Below are 13,310 nucleotides of genomic sequence, written 5' to 3'. Positions count from 1 at the left end.
TTTTTTTTATTTTTTTTTTATTTTTTTTAATTTTTTGGGGGGCAGGGGGCATTGAGGAGGGGCAGGAAGGGATGGGAATACCCAAAGGTATTTCAGGCAGGTGAGATGTAGTAACTGCTTACACGTGAATTTATGGAGGAATGAGAAAACCAAAAAGGAAGCTTTCTGTAATGGGTAGTTGGGTAGTTTATGTGTGTCTCTTGATTAGTATGAAGATATTCGTATGTATTCAGTAGTTATTTTGTTTACTATCTTTGCCAAGTGAATGTGATTTGCCTGTTCAATAATTCAGTAAACCAATGACGCAAGTTGATGGGAAATATATGAGGTTGCATTAGACCATTTATCATCAGGAGAGAAAAGATTAGGCATTCAGTGAATAAATAGCACCAAATTCATGACAGCATCCAGACACCTGCTGTTGTGCTTCTGGTCTTCTCCAGATGTGAGGGAGGACTGTAAGCAGCATTCTTCTCATTCATAATTATTCATGTAAGCACAAATTAGTTACAATAACTATCTGCTGTAAAACCTGCTGTAATTATTGCCAAAAACGGCACAAATGTTTCAGAAAGCAAAGCTCTGAACCAAATCTAGTGCAAATTTCTTATATCAGATTTCGATCTTGCTTACATCAGTAAGAGCAAATCCAGCAAGGCTGATAAAGTTAGTAATTCCTGACTAATATGAGGAATTAGTTGTACACATGTAGCTGATAAGTTATTACTTTATTCTTGATTTTAAGCCATTCATTGATGTGGAAACAGTTGAGCTTTGCTTGAACTCATTTAGACAAATGATTGTTAAGCAAAAAATTAGAACATTCAAAGAACTCTCCAAGGAAGTGCCCAACTTCCCTAAGGTTTTGGAAACTGTAATTGAATATGTCCTTTACTTATTGGCAACTATTGTCACTATCTCCATGACTATTGGCAACTTCCTGGGTTAGTTTTCATTTCTAAGTCTTTTGAACTTCGCTGTTTGGAGCATCGTGTGGGTTCCCCCTTCCCAGAGACTTTAATGCTGGTTGCCACAATGGTTCTTGTTGTGGGGCAGATACCAGAGCGTCCTTAGTACTTTTTTCGCAGAAAACTGAGGAGACCACAAGGCAAATCAACCTCCTTATGTGTGAATGGTTTAATTAAAACCCCAAAGAAAACAGACAAACAAAAACTCCACAAATGCTTCATTATACCCTGTCCTGGTGAACTTCCCTTGCTGATGCTGTCCACTAAATTCTCTGCTTGTGTCAAGGTTAACTTAGAGCTCTGGAAAACTTACTATGCAAAAATAACACAGACTCTTTCAGCTACTTACAAGTAACATGATTTTTCTAAACTCCTGTCTTACCAACAATCTGGAAGAAACTCAGAATTTTCTTTTCTTGAATTTTGTTTCTTGATCATATTTTGTGAACTTGCATGCATATACACTTATAAATTTAGATGCGAAGTGCCTGACGTTCCCGAGACCACAAAAATCTCTGAGAATACTCTCATATTGCAACTGTTCAGTGCTAATGAAAACAACAAATTGGCAGGTCTGACATTTTTATGTTTAAGGTAAGAAGGGGAGATTACTTTGGATGGCACTGACTGGACTGAGTAGTGATGGGTTTGATTCTTGAAGTTTGAGTGTCAAAATGTGTGAATGAAGGCCAAGACTGCACATAGCAGGGAAAGCAAGGATGCAAAGTATTGGTGTGGAAATAGAAAAGCTAATCTTAAAAAAGACTTAGCTAAACCCCATTTCTGCATGATATAGAGAGCCCAGGCTGAAATTCACTGTGCAGCACTCTTCCTGTCTGCCAGCTCATTTTGTATTTCTCTTTAAGACTTGATCTCTTTGAATTACTGTTACAGATGTGAGCTTAGACTCTTATTTTATTCATTTGTTTTATTCTTGTGGGTTCTTCAATAGCAGAGACCCGTTCCAAAATGAAATGTGTAGGACTGGTGCTTAAGGTATTTCAGTTTTTGATTTTTCATGGTTTCCTCTTTTTCTCTTTTGGTGTCTTACAGACATCCTTAAAAAAAGCCTACTGAAGTTTCTATGAGCAACTGGGTTATTGCATTGAAGATAATTTCTTGTAAGGTTTAATTGCTGCAGAATCCTGGGCAGATTTCCTGATTAAACTCTCATCATATTTTGTATTTGAGCTTCCTGCATCAGATGTCTGCTTTGTCAGGTCTGAGTAGGCTGATCTAAGCTTCTCTGGCAACAGGCAAACGGACAGAGAAATGCAGTTTAAGACAGAAGTCTGGAGCAAATTGCATCTACAAGGTTGGGTTCAGCTGAGGACTGAATTGTTTCCTGACATAAGTTCTCAGAAATCATGTAATACAAGGTTGGAAGAGGCCTGAAGTGCTTGTCTTGCCCGAAGTCAGGAGCCATAACCTGGTGTCGTCTCTAACAGGTCCTTACCTAATGTCTTTATACAAACTTCTTACTCTGAAACCTCCCAGCCCACCTATTCACTGCTTCACTGTCCCTGCAGCTTCCTTATGCAGAATGTGAGTTGTCTTTATGTTGGATTAATTTTCTTCTCCCAAAAGTGGTGTTAGAAAATAGACTCTTCTTTTCTATGTATTTGAAGCATAACATTCATCTCCCGTGCTCCTCTCTGTGTTCAGCTCTTTTGCTTTTTCCTTGATTCATTTTTTTCAGCCTGCTCATTCCATTCTTTTCCTCTGGATTTTTTTCTAGGTTTTTATTCTTTTTCCAGAAACTGAACTTTGAGCTGTCTGGCTCCTTTTTTGGTTGAGGATCACTTCTACAGGTAGTTGGACAATGGTGACTGCAGGACCCCTTGGGTTACTTCTGTTGTGAAAATATTTACTCTGAGTGCAAAGGGATTAATTTGTTACTAGTTTGAAATTTGTCAAGTTTGGTTTTGTGTTTCTTGTTTTTTTTTTTCTTTTTAGTACTAGAATTGCTTGTATACATGTGTCAAAGGCAAAACTGTGCAAAACCAAGAGTTAATATATGATGTACCTTTGGCTAACAAGGTAACACTTTTGCAAATTAGTTATGTTTGAAACCACACTGCAAAATTTTATGATAAAAATTCCACCAAGAAACTCCATGATGTGAAAGTCCAATTATTTTGAAGCTGTAACTAAAAATTGCTCAGAATAGCACTTTTGTTAGAATGCCAAAAACCTAATAGAGATACAAAATAAAACAGTGGAAAAACTTTTCAGATATTCACTCATAGCTCTAATGAGCTCAGAACACAGTGCACAGGCAAAGCCAAATTCTGTTTTCAGTGCAGGCTGCAGCTGAAATTTATGGGTGCATTATGCAGAACTTAGTGATAGAATTGTAGGAAATTACCTCTTTCCGTTAACATTGCATTTACTCAGTGCTGTTAAATTGGTGCCTTTCCTTTTGAGTAATGTTCAGTAGAACTGTAGCTGTCTCTGCTTCCTCTTGGAGAGGTTCTCTGGGAAGAAACAAACTGTCAATAAGTTGGATTACAAAGAAATATGTTGACTGACATCATTCACGTGCACCAATACTTTCTGGATGCCAAAAGTGTACAAATGTTCATTGAAATGGTACACAGCAAAGAGGGAGTCTTTTGGCAGTGATACAATGAGATATTAAAAGGAATTATTGTACCTGAGGTGTGGGAATTTATGGCATCCCTTTGTACAGGCAATCTAAATGTTAATTGGTAACTATAACAGTTTCCATTTTTAATATCTTCAAGCTTAGCATTAGCCATTTTGTCTTTCCTTGCTTTGCAGTTTTAGTTGCTTTGGTTTATGATGAAATATCTTGGATGTGAAGTTTCACAGTACCTTGATCTCTTAAACCACAAAAGCAATAAACTTGTCAAACTATCCACTAAACCCAGTGCAAACACACAGCATAACATTATCCATCATTTGCAATACCTGAAAATAGCCTTTTGCCCACAGCTCCCAGGGGTACTTGCTAATTTTAAGACCCAAACCAAATGCCACAAGTCTGGAGCCTTTTGGACCTTTTCCCTTCACATCTGCCTCTTTTAATTGCTCTTTGTTTCTTCCAAATTGCCTCTACAGGACACAGTTGCAACCCTGCAAGTGTGCTACAGCCTCTGAGCCTCTTGTGTTTGAGAGGCAGTGACTGACCCCAGAGCAGCAGTCAGAGCCACTCTGTGTGACATTCCAGACTAGTTACAGGGACAGCCCAAGAGGCTTAGGGTGGTGCAGGGCTGTGTTTCAGGGGAAGACAGGGGAATAAAAGAACTGTGATGAAGAACAGGGCAAGGATGTTAATGATAGTGAGTCAGTTAGTGATAAAATGTTTTAAGGGCCTTTTTTTTTTCCAAATCCCGCATTTAAAATCATGTCACATTGTGTTTCTTGGGGAATAACATCCTGCAGTATTTGAGATATGAAGTGAGAGCATCACAAGCATTTTCTTTGCAAAAAAAGCATAGATACTCTCTCAGAGGTGGTGTTATAGAAGTTAGACACGGTGGGGATGTGATGAGTCTGGAAAGTTGCTTGTGTCAGAGGCTGGAATGTCAGATGGTCTTGGGAAGCCACAGGAGAATTTGGTGAATGAGAAAGGTGAATGAATAGAGATCAGAACCATGTTTAGGCTCAGTAATAGCTTATACTGAATCCAGAAGAAGATGTACTACTTAAATTTGGGATGAGAAGGGTGTGAGATTGGGAGAGAGCTGCAGTAGCAGGTGTAGAAGCCAGTTCTCAAAAGTTCCTTTATGAAAGAATTGGAAGTAAGGTCAAAAAGTGCTTAAAATCTGAATGAAGAGATCGACTCCTTTATCCCAATTCTTTCAGTGACAGGGGAATCTTTCCTTAACTGCAGAACTGTTAGTGGCTCCTGAGTGTCATTCCAGAGTTGATAACCAGTGGCACAGCAGTGACCAGTGAACTGACAGACCTGCTCTGCTTTTGCTGATTTCTTTTTGGTTTTGGGATGTTCCTTTGATTGTTGCTTTATTAGTTTCTTATGTGACAGTATTTGAATGTTTCACTGTTAGAGAAAGCTCAAACTGGCTGTGTCACTCCTCACACTTCACCTCCGTTCTGGCAGGCTCTGTCTCTCAGGGATGTTCTCACACAAATGGTGCTGTGCACAGGCAGCAGTTGCTGTCCCCAGGACTGGGTCCAGGTGTGTGCTGTGCCAGCAGGATGGATATCTCCGTGGCTGGAAGTAATCTGATTTCACTGGCTGAGTTGTCAGCAGCTGGAGTGGGTTCCGAACACCCTGGATGTCCAGACTCAAGCTGCTGCTGCCTGGTGTTAAAGCACAAGGAAGTGACTTATTGCCTGTTTACTCCCAGACAGAAGCAAAGTGCCAAACTACTTTTCATCGAGGTTTTCCTTTGTGGAACCCCTCTATCTCTTCTGCTTTCTGTAGGAGGAGGAAGCTGATTTTGCCTGTGCACAAATCCCTTTAGATTTCCTTCTCCCTGTCTTTCAGTGTCTTCTGTCAGCCTGTGAGCTGCCCAGACTCCTTGTCCTCCATAAACCTCAGCAAAATGGCTTAGGAGGGACTGGAAAGGGCAACAAGTAACCTGACAAAAACAGTAGAATCTTAGAATTAATTGAATTTATGTATTTCTTAGTAAAATAGCATGTCTGATAATAAAAACCATATGTCTTAGCATTGATTTATGTTTGCAACGTGCTAGAAGTATAATGTTGATTGATTTGAATATTTTTGACTGAGGAGAAGCAGCAGCAGGCAAATGTTAGGTTGTGTTTATGTTTTGCAGCCTGTTTTCATTTGAAGCTACCTATCCTGTAATTTCTTTTCACTTTCAGAAAAGAGAAACCAGCAGACCTGGGGACAATTCCTTAACTCAGTTCTGTCCCTTTTTAAAATGTAAGTCATTGAGCATTGTGAAATCTGCCTCCTAGGGAAAGCTTCTCTTCAACAACTAACACCACAGCAGGGCTGGTTTTGGTCTTCCAGCTGCTATCATGTTATTGCCTGGGTGCTGTCCCTGCTGAGAGGAGGAATGCAATGAGAGCTCAGCATCAGCAGTGCCTGCTGCAGGCTTCTATTTGGACATACTGGAAGCTCCTCTCTTGCATGGGAGCTGCCCAGGGCTTTTGAAGAGTAGTGCTGTGCTGTGGATGCCATCTCCCAGGGAAAAGCCTTTTTCTTGGGCATAATAAAATTCAGTCTATCTCGAGTAACAAAACCACAGGAAAACTTAATCAGTGTGCCAGCTTTCATGACTCCTGATTTTAAACAATGCCCTGACAAGTTGTAGGCATGTCCCCTAATAGTACTGAAATTAATTTCTTTTCCTTCTCTATCAGTTTTAAGTCTTGCAAGCTCTGTGTGAGCAAAGTGTGTGGCTGGACACAGTCTGAGGATAACTGTGCTTCCTTGAGTGGCTATTTCAGTAACCACTTCTGTATATGGGATGTCTAAACAGACAGAGAAGGCAGGTGGCTGATTAGAATTAATTACTTGAGGATTCAGATCTGTCTTGTTTAAGTTCCTGTCACTGAAACCAAAAGAAACATAAACCAGAGCCTGAAGTGGTATTATTTGTGTCAAATTTCTTCCTGAATCTGAACTCAGAACAAAAGCTGTTACAGCTGTCTCTGCTTCCAAGGAGCGCTGCAAAATCTTACTTGGTTTATCAGCTACTGGGATCCTTGAAAACTGTCATGAGCAAACTCTTTTCTTTATAAGTTTTTTATTTTAAAAGTAATCTTTTTCCTGTTTATATTCTGAGAAAAACAGATTGAGAGTTTCCAGAACTAAGTTAGTGGATGACTTTCCCTGATTTGGAGCAAAGAGATTATAAACAGAGAGTTGGTACAATGGTGAAGACTTTCTTGTAGGGCCGTGGGGGATTCAGTTTTTATTGCTGGATTTGGGGAACGGGTGAAGATAAATGGGATCAGGAAGCTGGGTTGGGGGGTGGGGAAGGAAGGGAAAGGAGAAGGTCTCTGACTTCTAAGGTTTTATCCTAGATCTGTGAAATCAATGCACTCATAGATCCTGACAAGTCAGCATTTTCTAAAGCAAAAGCATTTAGGAAAATTCAATATCAGTTCAGTGCTTAACAGCATAAATTCTCTATCCTCTCACTTTTTTTGTTTGTTTTAGTACTAGCCAAATTTGCACAAAAGTGGGATCTTTTGTTTCTTTGTAGTTCAGTTGATCCTCAGCATAATATTTATACCGTTTGTGTTTGTTAAGTGGTTGCTAAATTAGCATATTGCATAAGGTTGTAACTTCAGAAGGATTATATGGACTACAAAAACATCTAAACAGCATCCTATTTTTTATGTAAATGTTTGTGTTAATCAAAATTGAAGAAAGGAATGGGGAGAACGAGGACTTCAAAATTGTTTTGAAGGTGTTTCTATCGGGGTTTCTTCTTCAAGCTGTGAACATGAGTGAATATAACCTGTATTCTCATTATATGCACAGACAGAAGTTTTATGTTGCTTTCTACCTGCTTAAATCAGATTTTTCTTGTTTTCTCTTGATATGCAAATAGGAATGGGAAAAGCATTTAGGCTGCAGTAGGCACTGTGTAAGCATCTTGACTTCAGTCCCAGAGCACTCTTTACAGATAAAACTTACAAAATTATGAGTAGTATTACATACTGGAGTGTATCAAAGAGAGTCGAGCAATAATGCTTTAAATTGAATTAAGTCACTGATGTTTTGATATTAAGTAATTTTTGTATGGCTGGTAACTTCATTCAGTGCCCCATCTTTTCTTTCTGCAAGACATTTTGCGAATAAAACTGTAGAGATCTAATTATGTAGGAGTTAGAATAAAATACCAGTTTCCGTGCTATTTTTTTTCCCTATTTTACTCAGGAGCCACTCATTGAAAAGTATCAAATCCCTAAGAAAGGCAAATCTTTCCAATCATGGGTTACAGTTTGAACTCTTAACTGTGGTGTTGATTTTGAGGTCAGTAACACTTACGTTAGAATAATTTTGAAAAGAAAAGGAAATTGACTTTGAAAGAAAAAGACAATTTTTGCTAAATCAACTTCCCGCAAACGTATTTTGAAAATGGTATTTATAATAGAAAAAAAATATTTTAAATTATTCGCTTAAAATTGAATTTTTAAACATTAATTTGAAAATATAATAATTTCACAATAAACAACAAAATGGGTCATCTTTTATTAAGCACTTATGAGGTCTTTGAGAAAATGCTAACCAATACCTGCTTCTATCTTGTTCAGATGCACATTGAAAAAAAAGGTTGAGCCTCTTGAAAAATGTTGAACTTCATAAAGAAACAAAAAATCTAAGATTCAATAACTTATCAAAACTTTTTGTGTTTCTTTTACTGCTTGAGGAGAGACTTATCAGAAAATGCTTGCAAAACTAAAGAAGTTTAGTCCAGTAACCTCTGTAACTTTTCTCTCAGTGGCACTTTTTCTCTTTTGAAATATCAGCCACTCTGCTCCCTTGGACTTGAGGACTGAATAAGGCTTTTTTTAATTGGTCTCCAATACTGATGAAGCTTTTTTTTCTTACCAGGACATTTTAAGAAACCACAGGAAGTGATACGACCCAAAGGACAGGATTTTTTGTCTGGTGTATTTGTTGGGGGTTTTTGACTTAGATTTGTTACTTAGGACCTTTTAACAGTCAGAGGAACTCAGTAAAAGCCTCTTGGCTCCTGCTTATTTGTGAAACATCTGCCCAGAGGACTGTATAGAAACATGGCTGAAAAAAGGAGTGAAAAAAGTATCCAAAAGTTTCTCTAGAGAAAGATATGGAGAAGAAATACTTCAAAATTATACCATCATGTGGAGCTCACTGCCTTTCGGAGTTTTTTTGTTGGGTTTTTTTTTCTTTTTTTGGTGGGAAATGTAAGAGAAGCCAATTCTTCTATATGTTGTCAAGCTGCACAAAAATAGACTTTCAAGAAAGTATATTTGACCTGAAGCAGAAGTTGCAGTGGTTGTGTAGGCCTCTAAATTGCAGAAGTAATCTTTGAACTGCCTTCAGATGTTCGGAATGGAGTGGGTCAGAGAGGCAGACATGGCACCTACAGGGAAATTTTTGTCTATTATGGAGAGGGCGAAAAAGTGCCTGAAGGTACCTAAAAAACACTTAAAATACAGATGTGCTGTCAAACTGGAACAGAATCTGTCATTTTGGTTGGGAGCTCGCTTTATTTAAAAGAGTGGAGGAATGACAATTTATATTTTGAACTTTAGCCGTGTGCAGTTTCCAGTAGCAAAGTTATCGGCCCCTTGAACAGAGTGGTAATGTCAGTAATACCCACAGACCTCAACCCACAGTGGCACTGCTGGGCTGTGCAGCAATGACATTACAGCAAGTTGGGCTGTCAGACTTAATGCCACTAAACTGTACCTAGGCAGTGGTGGCAATGATGGGTGAATGTCCTGGTTGGCAATCACAGGCCCCCTGAGAGCAGAAGGCTGTGATGCCCAGGGACAACTACAAGCAGAGTAACAGGGATGTTCTGTGAGCTGCACCACAGGACCTCACTCTTCAGTGATCCAACAGCTCTTCAAAACTATGAACTGAAATACAATACTGGAAAATAAAACAGCTTGTGCCCTATTGCAGCTTGCAAAAAGCTGCAGGATTCAGGGATGCAGCAGAATGTTCTCAGCCTTGGGTTCCCCGGCCCCAAAGGGAGAACTTTGAGGCCGCAAGGCACCGATGTTCTGCTGACCAAAACATGGAGGCAGCTGTAGGTTCCTTCCACAAGTGACTGAATGCTGAGGTTTGCTGCACAAAGTTGTCTTTAATACCTTGTGGGAAAACAAAACCCAGATTTTAAATCTTACGCCTCTCTCACTTGTCAGTTAACGTGTAACTTCAGTGCAAAGTGAGTGGGGACCTCTGTGTATCAGGTGCAGGGAAGCTGCCACACATTTAGTTGATGGAGGCTGTGCAGTGTTTTAGCAGCATATAATGAATTGCTTAACCATGTAAGCAGCAGCTAGAGGTGATTGTTCCAGGGAATAGCAATGTAGTTTAAAAATTGCACCATGGAAAATAGTAAATGTTTATGACCCTACTCTTGTGCAGGATTTACAAGAAGATCTTTAATAATAGCAGTGTTGAACAATACTAATACTTTATTAATTCTTCCTATTTTTTCTGTTTATTATATTAAGAAGTTCATTAACTCCTTCCCTCCTTCCTTCAGATAGGATTAGCCATTGTTCAGGCAGTCCAGAAAAAACTGTGTGTGTTCAGGAAAAATATTTCTTATAGAAATACAGTATTGCTTTCCTCTCCTCATCACTAAAGCACTATATGCATATTCATTGAAACGAAAATCATTGAAATAGAAAAGTGAAACAGGTTATATGATCAGACAGGGGCCTTTTAAAGGTCTCTTCTTACCTAAGCCATATACCTGCCCCCTCTTGTGCTTCTAAATCCAATAGGTACAAGTGGAAAGAGCAATACTTTTCATCATACTTCTTCAAGAAACTAATGGCCTATGTGACCATCTTTGTAATGTGGGAGAAGTCCTCTTTACAAAGATAGTTTTATTTCATCTTAGCACTACATACACAAGAAATATATACCTGGTGTGTGGTTACCCATTACTCCCTGTTTTAGATGTATATTCCGTGGTGGTACCCTTCAGGAATCCCACAGGTTTCAGCCTGTTTCCTTTTCAAAATTCTGTGCACTCCTTGAGATGCTTTGAATCACAGTTGAGATTCTTCTAATACTTGCATATAAACCATGATCCCAGTAGTGAGCTGTGCTCATCATATTCTTTTAGAACTTATTCTTGCCCTAGGAAATGTAATTAGCCAGAACAGTCTGGGTAAGTGACCCTGCTGATGCCATTCAGCTATAAGGAGGCTGATCTTTTACATTTTCCAGGCACAGAGGTTGCAACCACTGTCAGACTTTGTGTTTAGTTTGTTACTCTTTATCAGTAGTTCCTTGTTGGTATGAAGAAATATCTGTGCTTTAGGAGTTTGGCACTATGTAGCTTATTTTAATGGTGTTATTAAACCTATCTCGGTTTTATCTGCATCAGGCAATTCCTTTTTCTGCTACATATTATGAAAACATTCTTAGTCAATTTATTATTGATATTAATTTTTAATGTTCTCTGCACTATATGCTGGATAATGTTATGAACTGTTTCTGAAACCAAAGTGGTTTGTAATCTAAGGAATTACTTACAGGGATGCTTCAGTGAGTACCTGCTGCTTGCACGTGGGCTCCTGATCTGGTCCTGCCTCCCAGCCCCCCTCACCTGCAATCCCTGCTGGACCTTGGAGGTTGTGTAGGGCAGTGTGATGTGCTCTTTCATGTAGAGTACCACATCCCTGCTGGGCTGGGGGCAGTCTGATGTAGTGAAGAGGGGGAGCAATGAACAGTTCAAAAGCTCAGCTATGTGGGGTTAAGGAAAAGTAGGAAAAATATGTTAAATGCAGGTCATGGCAGAGTTGGATTCAGAAAAGAGGTCCAAATCTTGTATCACCTTTTTTGCATTGATATGTTATTTATTCTATTTAATTTTGACACAAGGAAGTGACTGAGGAACTACATGAAAGCCCATCTCTTTTCCAGTTGCTCAAAAAATTCAATAATTAGCTGTTGAATATTTCTTCTAGTGTACAGAGCCCTCTTAATTCCATTAATACATAGTTATGGAAGTAAAATGCCATAGCCAGTGGATCTTTGTTGTAGATAAAAACAGATCACAAAAATAGTTCTTTTCTTCTTCACAGAAGAACTTGCTCTAATAAGACTTCCTTCAGAATCTTAGAACCTGAGCTTTGCTACAGGTCTTGAGACTTAGAGGTCTCAACTTTTACAAGTCCAGCTTCTTCCTTTTAATAAACAATTCTGCATCAATAAGGACCTCCAAATGAGTGCTCAGAGATCCATGACTCTGCTAATGCATTATGAAAATGAAGTGGACTCTTCTAAGTGGAATACAGGTGTTCATCCAGAGCGCTGTCAAACTTGGTTATTGAGGGATAATGGGCTTCCCAATGTAAATGACAGTGGCACAGGGACCAAGCTTTCCATTTTAAATACAGGCAGTAGGTAAAGGCCCATGCCTGAAAATCAATTAAGATGGCTATCATAGTGGAGATTTTCCAGGGCCAAAGTCCACCAGTGCAGTAACTATCATGTCGTTGTTAATAAATATCGAATGCTTTGCATGCAACCCTGAAAAATGATTCATAAATGAACATTTGGATTCGCGTCAGATGTAACCAGGATGAACCATGTTTAATCCCCTGAAAAGGAAAACATGATTGAGCAGCCTCCATTCCTCGTACCAGTAAAGATCTCCTACCTGAGGAGAAAATGCAGGATCAGGCTTGATGTAAGAAAAAAGAAAGAATTTGTACACTGCATAAACATCTCATAATGAACCACACAGATGACAGCAGTAAAACAGGATCCATTATTCATGCTCCAGGCACAAACAACAGTGCAAGTGTATTTCCAACACATACAGATGAAAGGATGCCTAATAACAAGCCAAAAATGCCTGTTTGCCAGCAGTCCTTAATCAACACCATGGATGTGATTGACCATTCAACAGGGAGATAATTTCTCAATATATGACCATCCCTCTTCACTTTCTGGGCAAAAATCTTACAAGCACTAAGATAAAGACCATTTTAAGGCCACTGGCATTTCAGAGTGAGGGATTAAAATAGGGTACAATTCCACCTCTCTCCTCTGTAAAAGATGAAGAATGTGAAATTTTTGAGACCTCTGTGCACTTTTCATGTGCTTCTGCTCCAAATATACCAGTGCCTCCATCTCTGCAGGGGCCTAATTCTCTCTTCCTTTTGAGTTGGCTCTAAAATAATTTCAGAAATTACATCCTTCTATGCCATCTTCCTCATATTTCCTCAACTTCTACCTTAGGAATTTGAAATAGCAGAAAGATTGGTAAAAGGAGTCACAAACTTTTCTCTTTGGTGCTTTCTAATTTTGACCCAGTGAAAATTAATACAGTGTGTAACTTTATTGCTAGCTGTGAAAGAAATCATTTGAGTTGAAAGCAACAAACATTAACCACTAAGAGATTATAATGTCTGGTAGATCCATGGTTCAGTACATCTAAGCAAAATTGCTGCTACTGTCCTATGCATTGAAAAATGTTCTAATGATAATCTGTAGTGTAATTCAGGATTGATTTTTTCCCCCCCTTCTTTTTGTCTTGGTAGTCGAACAAGGCATCAAATACAAGAAAAAAATGGTCAACATAATATCTTTGGAGAGGGACAAAACTACTGTGATTGTTAACTACCTTTATATAAATGTTTTCATTCTTGCCCTCCACAATAGGTGGTTACAAAATTAAGAGT

At 38.9% G+C, this 13,310-nt stretch overlaps 1 protein-coding gene across 1 annotated transcript in view; it reads left to right on the top strand.

Annotated features, from left to right (window-relative positions):
• Positions 1–9,648: 9,648 nt before the first annotated feature.
• The window catches only part of VSTM2B (V-set and transmembrane domain containing 2B), a 141,631-nt gene continuing 137,969 nt past the window's right edge, over positions 9,649–13,310 (top strand). Inside the window, exon 1 of the mRNA XM_017828833.1 lies at positions 9,649–9,721. The gene's annotated coding sequence lies outside the window, so the exon portion shown is untranslated. The remainder of the gene's footprint in view (positions 9,722–13,310) is intronic.

This window comes from Lepidothrix coronata, unplaced genomic scaffold (assembly GCF_001604755.1).
Source record: "Lepidothrix coronata isolate B3197 unplaced genomic scaffold, Lepidothrix_coronata-1.0 Scaffold153, whole genome shotgun sequence".
NCBI lineage: Eukaryota > Metazoa > Chordata > Aves > Passeriformes > Pipridae > Lepidothrix > Lepidothrix coronata.
The sequence above is the reverse complement of the archived record's forward strand: the minus strand, read 5'-3'. Positions and strand labels throughout refer to the sequence as shown.